The sequence below is a fragment of the Octopus sinensis genome, linkage group LG20, assembly GCF_006345805.1.
Source record: "Octopus sinensis linkage group LG20, ASM634580v1, whole genome shotgun sequence".
Classification (NCBI taxonomy): Eukaryota; Metazoa; Mollusca; class Cephalopoda; order Octopoda; family Octopodidae; genus Octopus; species Octopus sinensis.
In genome coordinates, this window is record NC_043016.1 from 27,919,485 (window position 1) to 27,933,834 (window position 14,350).

Here is a 14,350-nt window from a genome sequence, read left to right on the forward strand (position 1 = left end):
TCTGATAATAAAATATCACCTTTATCGATATGCTGTTTATGTTTCATTTTATTTCGTATTTTCTTCGTTACTATGAAAAATCAATCACCTGAAAAATAGGCTATTAAATATATTTCTCTAATAAATCTCTCTCTCTCTCATATATATATATATATATATATTATATATATATATATATATTGCATATATATTATATATGTGTATATTACATATGCATGCATACATATATGTATGTATAAAATATGGTGTGTGTGGAGAGAGAGGGTTGCTTAATAGATTCAACCAAAGCTGTTATAATCCAACTGCTTGAACCTTGATTCATGTTTAAAATAAAAAAAAAATTATGCGAATTGTAATTTTCATTTTATCTTTATATTTATAAATTAAGGTTTATTATATAGAGAAGTTTTTTTTTTTTTTTTTTTGTATCAAATTTAGAATTAACAGGGGGAGATAATTACTGGATGATATCCGGAAGTATTTCTCTGGGACGGAAATAGCCGAAGAATTTCTCTTCACAAACAGAATCGGTAGCCATATTGACCATTAGCCGAAAAAAAATCACTGTCCATCCAAGCTTTTCCCGTGTTAAGTAAAATAGTTATTGTAAGTATACGAGTCCATGCTCTCTGGTTTGTAATTGCACTAAATTTTTGTTTGGTCACATGAATTAGAAACGTTGATCGGTACCGAAACGAGTTATATCTTCTATATTTACTATTACGTCAAGGCCTGGGCCGCAACACGGGAATTTTTTTCCTATCGTGAATACGTGTCTCATTCTCTATAGCTTTGTTATTTGTCGCTGCTTATGCTAGTAAGCATTATCGCTTATTTTTCACTAATAAATTCTTGTTTGATTGTTTGAAATCTGTTTCGCTATACATACCTATTTATATATTTTTTACTTTTATTTTTACCACATGGATCCTTTCCTAGCTTTCTTATACCGGCTTGATCATTTTACAGCAGATTATTGTATTAATTGCTTTTTCGTTTTAATTAGAATTGTTTCAGTTCCATGTATTATTGAATCAGTTGTTGCACATATGCTTGTTTTGTGATTAATCAGTATGTTAAGTATTGATGTCGAGGGAAACGAGTTCAAGTCTCGTTGCCAGCTGTACGCTTTTCCAGATATAGACCTGTAGATTAGTAAAGCCAAATTTAAAATGAACTGTTGAACCAGTTTAGTCTGGAGGATAAGACTCAAATTTAATACAATTATTTCTTTTTTCTTTTTTTTTTCTCACTTGGAAATTGTCTTAAGATTTGTCTTGCAACATTTCTTTTGTTATATATACATATATATATATTACAAAAATCCATAATACTAAATTATATTTTAGTAGGCGGTGCCAGCGATTTTATATTATGTCTTTCACTGCGTCTCTGCCGGGTTGTTTTCACAAAAATACTTAAGCGTTCTGCAGTGTAATCTCTTATTCATATACATACTTTACGCTCGCACACACACACAATATAATACACATATATATAGAGAGAGAGAATATGTATGTATGTATATATATATATATATATATATTATAATTGTGTAGACTGGTGGTGGGGGGAAGAAACTAATTTCATTATTACTTGATTTATTGTAGACCCCACGTCTCAAAATCTTTATTAGAACACGTACGCACACACGATTTCTCTATCATGGCTTCTTTGGCATGACCTAATGTGTTGTAAGGCGCTAGTTATTCTGTCTAATAACAGAGCAGGTTCGATCTTATTGCAGCTAAAAGAATATTTAGCTCACCTGTAGTCGAGATAGATGTTAACACGTTGGATAATGAAAATGCTGGCCTCTTGATTTATTGTTCGATTCATATATATATATATATATGTGCGTGTGTATATATAATGCCGGTACTACCTAGATTGGCAGAAATTTGTGTGGAGCTGCTAACTAGTTAGACATGTTCTGTGTCGAAAGAGTATATTCGATTTAGTCGTAGTTTTAAACTGGAATAATGAATACCATTTTTGTTTAGATCAACTGATTTTACACACACACACACATATATATGTATGTATAATGTGCGTGTGTGTAATATACGATTTCTAGTTGAATGCTTGTGATAAATATTCTAGTTGTATAGTAGAATAGTAATACTGTCATTATTGACTCACATTTGTTCGATGTTTGTTTAAATTTATACCCTGTAATGTTCATATTTCATTTCAACGTATTTCTTTTATTCCGTTAAGGTAAAATTTCACATTCCTTTTTATCCCCTTTTATTCGAGAATTGAAAAAAAAAAAATTACAATGTTAAAAGAAAAGGTAGCTCCTAAAATTTTTTATTTTAATTTTTACTGTTTTAATTTTGTAATTTAAATAATTCAAATATTCTTTTCAAAGAACGTTAATCAATGATTTTCATTTGCAGTAATTCTTATACATTGATACAAATTTTGCTATCCTTATTGTTACATTTGTTATAGGTGAAATACAAATAAATTTATTAGTTGTCTGGTTAAAGATGAATTGAGAAAGATGTTTCGATAAAATGTTTGTAATTAAATTCTAATTAAACTATTCATTTGAGATCCTGTCGTGCTCTTATTCAATTTAATTCGAAGTTGATCTCTACATCTGAAGACAAAACTTTTCTCTTGTTGGAATTGGATATAATGTCCATAAACTGCAAAAAGATGGGTGGGGCTTAGAGATCTGTTAATTTTTTTTAATTTATTTAACATGGACATATTTCCTGGAATTAAAATCCAGTGTGTCAGCTTAACAATCATAAAAATGAAACCAAAAGTGCGACAGATCGAAGGCATTAAGCTATTTAAAACTAAAACCCCAGTACAACCTTTCTAAATGACCGTGTAAATTACTCTTGAAGCCTTAAGATAAGCAAATGTTTTAAGTATCAATTTCGTAATTTGGCCGTGAAATGCTTGCTTAGCTTTTTTTTTTTGTTACAAGTAAGGTATAAGCCTTTTTAGGGTCTTATTTATCTCAATATCTTTTGATTTACGACAGACTTACCCATACACAAATTATACATGAATAACAGTTTATTTCTATCACTGAGTATGTGTAATTAGAATAAATATTTATGTAATTTAAACAAAAATCTTAATATTTTAAAATATTTACGTAATTTGAGTGTTTAAAGAAACTTTCTTTATTCACTGACGTATGGAAAGTAAACGGGATCAGTAATCACACATACGTAATGAAAATTTTTAAAGCTTGTTTCATGTTTTTGTGAAATTTAAGAATGTATGAACTAGGTAGTTGAGCGCAGTTTTTGTTTTTGAAAGTTACGCAATTATATAGTTAAATTCCCTGTGAGTTTTATGTAATGTTTTGGTCCACAATAATACAAACTGGATCATTATGGTGTGACCTTTTTAGATTTTAAATTACTCGAAGATGCTATTAATATTTTCAGATGTATTTGTATATGTGTAAAATAACTCGCATTTTGGATGTATTAAAGAAATATGCTAGTATCCTTATTCCGGTTGACGGGGGTCATTTTTAGCAACATGCACTTTCATGTCATGTTGTTGATCTCCTCAAAGCACTGATCCCAAATATCTTGTGAAAGCTAAAATTTTCAAAAAATGTGTATTGTTTAACAGTTAGTAAAAACTGCAGGTAGTCATAATAGCCAAATATATAATTCTGGGAGATGAATTTTAAGAATGTTCTCATTTATGGAGGCTTATGACAAATGTGCAAGATCAGAGGTACAATTGCTTTAAATCTTTACAGACAACTGTTCATTGTAGTTTAAACATTTTTGTTACCATGTCAATCTTGAAATTAATGAAGAACATTGTCATTAAGCTGGTTTTTGGGATATTAATTATGTGAAGTTTTGATGGAAGGTTTTAATTTAGATCACTTTAAAATGAGCAGTTTGTATTACAAAACTGAGGGTGGCCTCAGATGGATTGGTATCAAGAGTTACTTTTTGTATTAGTGAAAATTTTTCATGTTAAAAGGATAATTGTGAACCAGTTTCACTTGTTTGTGTTATTTATTTCTTAGATTTTTGCTTTATCAATGTTATACAATTGGAAAGTTAATTGCTGGGGTTGGTCATACTTTTCCATTAACTTTTGATAACCAGTCTAAACAGTATTTACTTCAATTAAGTTACATTCTGTAAAGCTGATTTAATGTAATTACACACCATTTTTTAATGCCTTCTAACTTGGTTACTGTGAATTAATTTTGATAGTTCTATGATTGAGATGGTTAAGCCTATTTGTAAAATGGTTGCTTAGGAAAAATAGCACATCTTGAAACCCAAATAAATGCAATTGAGGAAGGACCTAGCAATATAAGTAAATGTTTGGGGAAAACACCAAATCACTAAAAGTTACAGGAAATAGAGCGGAAAACATTGTTTTAAGGGTAATGAATATAAATTGGGTATAATGTTTTGATGTGTGTGCTCCTTTGTAAAATATTCAGTCCTTGTAGGTGGAAAATATAATTTTATGGTGATGACCATTGTAGACATTGCCTCCTTAAGATATTTATACTTTGCAATACTATAAAATGTACATGGTATAAGTCAATGGAGAAATAACTGAAATAACTTTACATGTTCAATATTATTTGAAACTAAGCTTTAAAACAAAGGATATAAAGAAATTATTTTCTCTGTAGTAAAATCTGTTGTCAACATAAAAATAGATAAGTCTTGATACAACAACGAACCTCGTAATCCACGAAGACCTTGTTTTATGTCAACAGACAAGATAGGTCTTTTTGTGTACTTAAATTTTAAGTTTTGCTTAAATTTTAATGTATAAAACATGTCTTTCTGCTTGTCAGATATCCAACTGAGTTGTAGCTTGTTCTTTGGTACTAAGGAACTTGCTGTTTCATTGCCATTTAACATTTGGCTTTTTCTTCAAAGCATAATCTTTAGACAGCAAATTTTTCTTTTATTGCTAGAAATTTTTTATAAAAATTTTGTTTCACAGCTACATATAGTATAACCTGTGTAAGAACGGTAATAGAAATTGATGAATTAAAGGATTGCATTGTTAATTATCAGTTCCTTAAGACAGACGTACAAGTAAATTGGTTTGTCTATCCTTTTGTTAATAATCCTTTGATTGCCTTGAATGTATTTAGGCGATAATGACTAGCACCCAGTCATTATCGGCTTGAGGACACATACTGCTAGCCCCTACATAAAAGTGAAATATTGGCCAAGATATATAGTGTGTATTCCAATTTAATGGATATATCCTAAATGCTAATTTGCATGTGTGTGTGAACACATGCATATTCACTGGTTTAAACTCCATTTTCCTGTATTTGGATTAGTCTGGTAAAATTTTGACAGATTTTCTACTGTTGGATGCTCTACCATACATTGCATGATGTAAAGGCAAGGTAACAGTAACATGTATATTTATGACGGGCTTCTTTTAGTTTCCATCTACCTGTTCCATTCACAAGGCTTCTGTCAGCCCAGGGCTGTAGTAGAAGACAATTGCCCGAGATGTGCAGTTGAACTGAAAATGTGGTTGTGAAGGAAGCTTTTTACCACATAACTACACTTGCATTTGTCTCCTACAACAGCCCTGGGCTAACTAGCTTTGTGATTGGATTTGGAAAAAACTGAAAGAAGCTCATTGCACATACATTGTCTTTGTCTCCCACCACTGGTAGACAAAAGGAAACCGATAGAATGTTTTGAAATTGAAAGAAGCCAGTTTCTCTTTCTAGAGAATGAATTATAGTTGTAAACGAGGAAGGTTGCATGTAGTGTTTGGTTACAATCTTCCTTGACATGATTAGCTATGAAGAAATAATACCTTGATTGAAAATAGGTGAGTTGGCAACAAAAAGGACATCTGGCTGTAAAAAAAAATTGCTTGCTCAATATCATTTAGTTCTTGCAATCATTGAAAACTAGATGTTAAAATGATGTTACACCAAGATCATTTTCAACATCCAGTTTTTTAACCTTGCCTGGCTTAGTTTGTGATTGGATTCCCTTCCTGTTGCCAACAAGATTATTACCATGTTTCTGAGCATTCATAATCCTCTAGTATCAAACAGCTAGAAAGACATATTAGGAAGCCTGGGTGTACTGTCATGTTTGACTGCAAACATACAAGACCTGTATTGGTAGTGAGGCTGTTTTTGCTAAGCTTGAAAGATAGGAAGCCAGTATGCTTCGCTGGATGTGCAATGTGTGTATATTCGATAGTGTAAGCATCTTGAGAGAAAAGTTAGGCATAAGAGGAATTAGATGTGGTGTGCAAGAGAAACCCCTTCACTGGTATGGTCATGTAATGCATATGGACTAGGACAGCTGTGTAAAGTGCCAATCAATGTGGAGGGAACCGTTGGTAGAAGTAGACCCAGGAAGACAGGACAAGGTTGTGAAGCATGGTCTTCAAACTTTGAGTCTCACAGTCAATGACTGGTGATTGAAACCTTTGGCAATATGCTGTACTTGAGAGGACCTGTCAAGCCAAGTGCACCTATGCTGGTGGCATGTAAAGAACATCTTTTGAATGTTGTGCCTGAAGGAGGCAAAGTGGCCGAGTTCCTTAATGTTGGGTCTCATGGAGGCAATGACCAAGACCTTGGGCATTGTCATGCTTCAATAGACCCACCAAGCTGAGCAAAATCCTAGTCATGGCAGATATTGTTGTCACACAAATTGGCACATAAAAAGAACCCATTACACTTGGAGTGGTTGACAATAGGAAGGGCATCCAGCCATAGAAAAACATGCCAAGTCAGACTGGAGTCTGGTGTGGCCATCCAGCGTGCCAGCATGGACAAAGGACATTAAATGATGTTGATACATACATCATCACCATTTAACATGTGAATTCCATATTGGCATGGGTTGGTTGGTAAGCTGGAGGATTGCACTACACTTTACTGATTTGTTGTGGTTTCTGCCATTTATACTTGTGTAAGGAAGTATTGATCACTCATGGGACTTGTTAGACTCAGCAAGACGTGGGACAAAGTAATGAAGATGGATTTTCTTTTAGGATTTTGAACCTCATGGTGGAAATGGCAATCATTGAACTGAAGAGATATGGTACTTGAGCAAACTCTCACATGTCAGCATAATTGACATGTTTGTGTATGTGCACTATTATTCTGTTGCTGTATTTAAATGCGAACAGAACTCTATTTCATTTATATGATACCAGTTATAGTTTTCCCTACCTGGAATCTTTTGTCATGCTCAGTATTTTCTCTTCATATGACTGCCTCACCTATCTCTCCTGCACCCTGTCCACACCCTTGTTTTTTTCCTTCTCTCATACTTCCTCTGTCTATTATTACCATTCTACTACACCTCACTTTCTTTCTGTACTGTCAGTCATCACCTAATTTCTGCTATCTTCCCCCCCCATCTTGTCTATCATCAGTCATTCCCTCACACTCTCATGCAATTACCCCCCCACCAATCTCTGCAGTCATTACCTACTCTTCCTTTTCTCTGTTTATCACTGTCCACTCAACTTCTGTTATTCATTACACTAACTTAATCCTCACCCATTCCCCATCCTTAAGCATGCTTCATTTTCCCCACACAGTCTTCAGCTGCTACTCAACCACAATCCTTGCTCTTGTTTCCCTCTCTATGCATCTTGACTGTGAAGATCTACTCAGTGTATTCATCATAGCCATTACATCTACATTTCCAGGTCCACCTCACTAATCCTCACCCTCAGTTGCAATGTAGTTCCTCAACAGCAAGAAACCAGTTATGTCCTCTCACACTTTAAATTCTTTGGAAACATGCTGTCTTCCTCTCTACTGCAATCTATTCAGTCAAAGAGCATCATAGTCTTGTGAACTACACAATGATCATATTAGTGCTGTTGCCACAAAAATGCACCCAGAGATTATGCATGATTAAACTTTTGAGCATAACACTATCCTGAGACCTGTGAAAGCTTGTTACACTGTCCAGTGCCAGCATAGAAGATTGGCTACAAAAACCTGTGTGTGTGTGTGTATACATGTGTATATAGGTATGTTATTTAAGTATGCATATCTAAACATATGCATACAGTTACATTTATATAGTTGTATATCTGTACTTATTTTTCGTTAAATGTATTGACATGTCTATACATGAATATTCACATGTGCACCTTTGTCTATATGTGTATATTGGCATGGCTTGTGTATATTTTTAATTCTTGCATGTATGTTTGGCAAGAAATTTGATTCCTACTGACATGGCACTGGGTTCAACTCTATTGTGTAGAACCTTAAGAGTCTTCTGCTATACCACAGCCTGCTAAAAGCCTTGTAAGTGGATTTGATAGTTGGAATGAAACACTCTCAAATGAGAGTGTTTATACATTTATAGAGATCTATATATATATGTCAGGAGATGGATGGATATATATATATATTATATACAATCTGTTCTGTCAGTTTGTGCCTTCTAGGATCTTGGGCATCCTCCACCGATTGAGCTCAAATTTGATATGTAGATACCAATGGTATCAGGGCATGTATAAGTCTTGAAAAAATTACAAAAATCGATTCCATGTGAGAATGTAATCAATAAAGCTGTGGGAATGTGCACTTGTACATGCATATACATCAGCTGTTGCGATAATGTGTATGCGAGAAAAATGCACGTGTAGTTAGCGCAAAAAGAAAACCCGGCTGGCTTGAAATAATGCCACAAAATGGCAGTATATTTAACCCCTTCGTTACTATATTTCTGACCAAAATACACCCCTCATGAGTTTCAATTAAATTCTAAAATAATCATGAATTTAGGCTTGTTTCATTAAATAACTGTAACTGTTTTACTTATCAACATATTAATGTGATATTTGGAACATAATTAAAGAAAGGGTTCTTAATCAATTCTATTGCATAACTTTTGTCTCAAAGTGACTTTAATTACAGGTAAATTGAGCAAAAGGTAAAAATATTAAAATTTTGTTTCAACATCACCATAGAAAATGAATCATCAGCTAATATTCAAATGGGTATGCAACAAAATTTTGATAAAGAAGAATTGTGCACATCACTATATCATTAGTTGAATTTAATGCACAACAGGTGTACCATAAAGGTGGAATAAACTGAAATACTGGAATCCACCGCAAGTTTGACCGAACTAAAGAAATCGGTCAAAAAATAATATACGGCCCTGGTTATGGTATGGAAGTGATAAATTCCAGGCCACATCGTTCACTAGGCCATGCTGACTAACATTATTTTCCCTGTATAAAAACTAAATCCATAGCAGTACCCAGTATTTGCTTCACAAATTTTCCAAACTTTGATCTCCCATTTTGTGTTTTGTTTACATTCTGCATAAATTTGTTTCCGCATTGATCGCTTCAAACAATAACTTCCAGACCACATCGTACCCTAAGCCATGCTGACTAACATTAGTTTCCCTGTATAAAAACTAAATCCACAATCTGCGTTAATTTGTTTCTGAAGTGATCGCTTCAAACTAGCATACTGAAAAAAATAAGTTTAATGGTTTTGCTTCCTAAGAAAGACTATAGATAGACTATCTCCCCAGAAAAATTGCTAATAAAAACATTTTAAAAGTTTTTTTTACTTCATTCCGATGTAAAACCGCCTTTGCTGTCACCATCGCCACTTTGTTTCTTCGGAATCGCTGCTTTCATTTTCGGATAAAAAAAAATCTATTCATTATTTAGTACACCACGTGTTTTTGTACCTATTTCATTCTTTTTCTCGATATCTTTCTATTTTCCGTTGAAAAAGCTTTAAATTCGGAATCAATGCTTGATAACATGAAACTCCTATCCATTTTCTAAGTTGAAGAAAAATCGATGTGGAAAAAAATCTCCCAAAATTCATTGAGTTGAGATATCACTTCAAGCAATGTCGGATACTATAACTTAACTATTTACAATGTGAAATCACATGTTTTAACGAATGTACCAATGAGATTTGGGTTCAAATTTACATTTAAATAACAATAGGTTCTCTTGGCCGGGTTGGTATTATGAAGCGAAAAATTTTTCAGCCGGGTTAGTAACGAAAGGTTTAAGAGACCAAAAAAGTATGATGCAAAAGAGATTTTCATCAAACTTGGCATGAAGGAAAGAAAGACTATTTGGTTTCTCATGAAGTTTTTTTTTTTTTGGCCTTAACTTTCGTTTAATAAATCCAAAAATTTTATTGAAATAAAGGCATGCTTAATTATTTTTTAATAAAAAGAAAACACCGATTGCTTTTTATTCACCAGATATAATTTGGCAGTGACCATTGGACAGTGGGGAGTTTTGCTCATATATATATAGATATTTTGGGAGATGGGTGGATATAGATATAGATATGGATATATATATTGATATATAGATAATATATATATATATTGATATATAGATATATATATATATTGATATATAGATATATATATATATTGATATATAGATATATATATATATTGATATATAGATATATATATATATTGATATATAGATATATATATATATTGATATATAGATATATATATATATTGATATATAGATATATATAGATATATATTGATATATATTGATAGATAGATATATATAGATATATTGATATATTGATATATAGATATATATATATATATTGATTGATAGATAGATATATATATATATATTGATTGATAGATAGATATATATATATATATATTGATAGATAGATATATATATATATATATATATTGATAGATATATATATATATTGATAGGTAGATATATATTGATATATATATAGATATGTCAGGAGATGAATGGATATATATATGTTGGGAGATGGATATATATATATACACACACACACATATAGATATGTCGGGAGATGGATATATATATATATACACATATAGATATGTCGGGAGATGGATATATATATACATACATATAAATATGTCGGGAGATGGATATATATAGATATGTGAAGAGATGGATGGATATCATCGTTTAACGTCCATTTTCCATGCTAGCATGGGCTATATATATATAGATATGGGAAGAGATGGATATATATAGATATAGACTTGTGGGGAGATGGATGGATATATACATATACAGATATGTGGAGAGATGGATGGATATATACAGATATGTGGAGAGATGGATGGATATATACAGATATGTGGAGAGATGGATGGATATATACAGATATGTGGAGAGATGGATGGATATGTACAGATATGTGGAGAGATGGATGGATATGTACATATACAGATATCTGGAGAGATGGATGGATATATGCATATACAGATATGTGGAGAGATGGATGGATATATACATATATAGACATTTTCCATTATCTCCTATTTCATCACTGCCGATCACCATTCGACCTGTTGGTACGTTGTCTGACCGCATGAACTTCGTTTTCATGCAGTTCATCTTGAGACCAACTGCAGAGCTTTTGATGTCGAGCTCCATCAGCATGGTCTGAAGCTGATCCGTGGTTTCAGCGATGAGTACGATGTGAGGGATGTCATCGCAGAGTATACATGCAGCAAGTTTAGATGGGCTGGACACGTCGCCCGGCTCACCAATAATCGGTGCACAGTTGTCGAGTGGTACCAGTGCAAGCGGAAACTGCTGCCCGTAAGGCCTCCACGACAGTGGAGTTACGATTTCAGGAGGGCGGTTGGGATCACGTGGATGAAAAAGGCGTGATCCAAAGAGGAGTGGACAGCATGCTGTGACCAGCGGTGTCAAATGGACGCCTGACAGACTGGTCGATCAAGGTGATAGATATATATATATATGTTGGGAGATGGATGGATATATACATATATAGATATGTCGGGAGATGGATGGATATATATATATATATATATATGTTGGGAGATGGATGGATATATACATATAGATATGTCAGACGGATGAAGATATATCTCATCGTTTAGTGTCCGCTCTCCATGCTAGCATGCGTTGGACGATTTGACTGAGGCCTGGCGAACCAGATGGCTGCTCCAGACTCCAGTCTGATTTGGCAGAGTTTCTACAGCTGGATGCCCTTCCTAATGCCAACCACTCCAAGAATGTAGAGTGTATACTTTGTTTTTATTTATCATTTCTTTATTATATGTAAACCCCCACACTTTATGCCTGTCTCTCTATTGTCCCCCTCATCTTTCACCCTCGTGGCAAATAAATGAAATCATTATTACTACTACTACGATCATCATCTAATTTAACTATTTTTTAGTTATCCTCCCTTATTTTTATAGTGGGTAGTCCCATGATGCCTCACCATTAGCAATGCCCATGAACAGAGACATCTATTGTTTTTGTAGAGACGAGATCCTCACTGCTCCACAAGGAAACTATGGTGAACCACAGTAGTAAAATCCAAGCCAGTAAATTCTCTGACACCTCAATCCAGCTCGATGGATCTAAATACCAAGGGCTAATCCCTCGGCATATTAAAGGGGTTCAACATAGCAGTCCTGCTGAGTAGTCGTCGAATGGGCTTCCAGTGCTTCGTTCGCAGATGAGTAGGTACCAACAGGGAGACCATACACATCCACCAGCTGTCCAAACTCTTCCATCAGAAGAGGAATGAGCAGTCAGTATGTCAGGAGATGGGTGGATATATATGTATAGATATGTCGGGAGATGGATGGGTATGTATGTAATATAGGTTAGAGTTAACGGTTAAAATAACCTAAGGGTTTGAAATATCCATTACATTACCGGTATATTTAATGATGGACATACATATGTTCATAAGTTATAGGTAAAGACAAGGAATTACCAAAATTAACAGAAAATGGAGAAGTACTGATTAACAACAATTGACTTGAATCAATTATTATTTATTAATTCGATGCAAATAGACTGTATCCCATCAAACAGTTGTTTCTGCTTACAATGTTATGTGGTATTGGCATTGATATTCAAAAATATGTAAAAATATTAATCATATTTGGTAATAAAAACCATCAGAGTGAAGACTAGAGAAAAAGGGTAAAGTTGAATATTGTTGTAATAATCCCATTTGTCTTTTTGGACCATTAAAAAAGACTATAGATGTGTGTGTGTGTGTGTGTGTGTGTGTATATATATATATATATATATATATATATATATGTGTGTGTAGAAACTATATGGATATATTTATAGATTTATACAGATACTGTATTGATATATATGTACACTATATAGATATACTATATACGTTTATATACTGTGTGTGGAGAGAGATGTATACTGGGTGGGTGGGTGTGGATATATATATACTAGCAGTATCGCCCGGCGTTGCTCGGGTTTGTTTCGACCCTTTAGAATTGGAATTTTTGAAAAGTAAAAATTTTGCATTTTGTAGCTTGTTATTCTCTTTAAGTGAACATTTTTCTGGTTGAAATACACCGAAAAATGGTGACACAGCAGTCAAAAAATCGTAAAAAATAGGGGTTTTCATAGAAAAAAAAAAGCTCCCTTCTGATGTAAATAATTTTTGGTGTTAACATGGTCCGATTTGAATTTTATCTTCTACGGAAGGAAGAGCAAGCCTCCTTCTATCATACTCTCAATTTTGGTCAACTTGCACCGCAGGCTGTCGGAGGAGATAGTGTTAGTTGAAGGCTACCAAACCTGCCACACACAGACAACTTCAGCTTTATATATATAGATATTGAGGATGTTGTCATTTCCCCCCTTGAAACTAAATGATCTACGATCAGACTTCACTACTTCATCCCAAGCCTTGTTTTCCTCTTCACCAAGAACCATTTGGATTTAGTGATCAGCACTTTTTATGCAGATGTCCTCATCCAGATGCATCACATGACCAATTCTTGTCTCAACATATTTGCACTTTAACTTCATTTCTTTCTAGTGTTTGTATGGGTTTTGCAATCACAGCTTATGTTTGACTATAATGTAAGCATTTTAGTTTGTACACAAGCATCATACAGTCTACTTCTCACTCTGAGAGTGGGTCCTTTTGTTAGTAACAAAGGTAAATGTTCCCTGAACTTTCCCAGCTGCTTTGTATTCTAGCTACTAGATTTTCAGAGCATATTCCTTCATTGCTAATTAGTTCACCTAGGTAAAATGTCCACTAAGGATCTCCCTGAGTATTCAAGAAAATCTTTCCCGTGTTAGTATTTATTGTTTCTGCATATCTGCCACAATGAACTCTCTCATAATCATAAGTGTTTACACATGCACATGATCTTCTGACTAGTTTGTCATTGGACTGTGGTTTTGCTGGGGCACCCCCTTGAAGGGCTTTGTCACGAAATTTGATTCTAGCTATGTTTTTTAAGTCTATCTCTATTGCTGAACAACTTAAGGGTAAATAATTCTTCACTTGAAAACAATAGGTTGTGCATCTGGTTGTAGA

General features: G+C 33.7%; 1 protein-coding gene across 5 annotated transcripts in view; it reads left to right on the top strand.

Annotated features, from left to right (window-relative positions):
* Positions 1 to 14,350, top strand: part of LOC115222460 (eukaryotic translation initiation factor 4 gamma 1) — a 64,476-nt gene that overhangs the window by 2,687 nt on the left and 47,439 nt on the right. The window contains exon 1 of one of the 5 annotated variants that reach the window (XM_029792659.2): positions 545 to 606. The exons of the other annotated variants lie outside the window; for them this stretch is intronic. The gene's annotated coding sequence lies outside the window, so the exon portion shown is untranslated. Of the gene's footprint in view, positions 1 to 544; positions 607 to 14,350 lie in introns of those variants that run through there. 5 annotated transcript variants of the gene reach the window in all.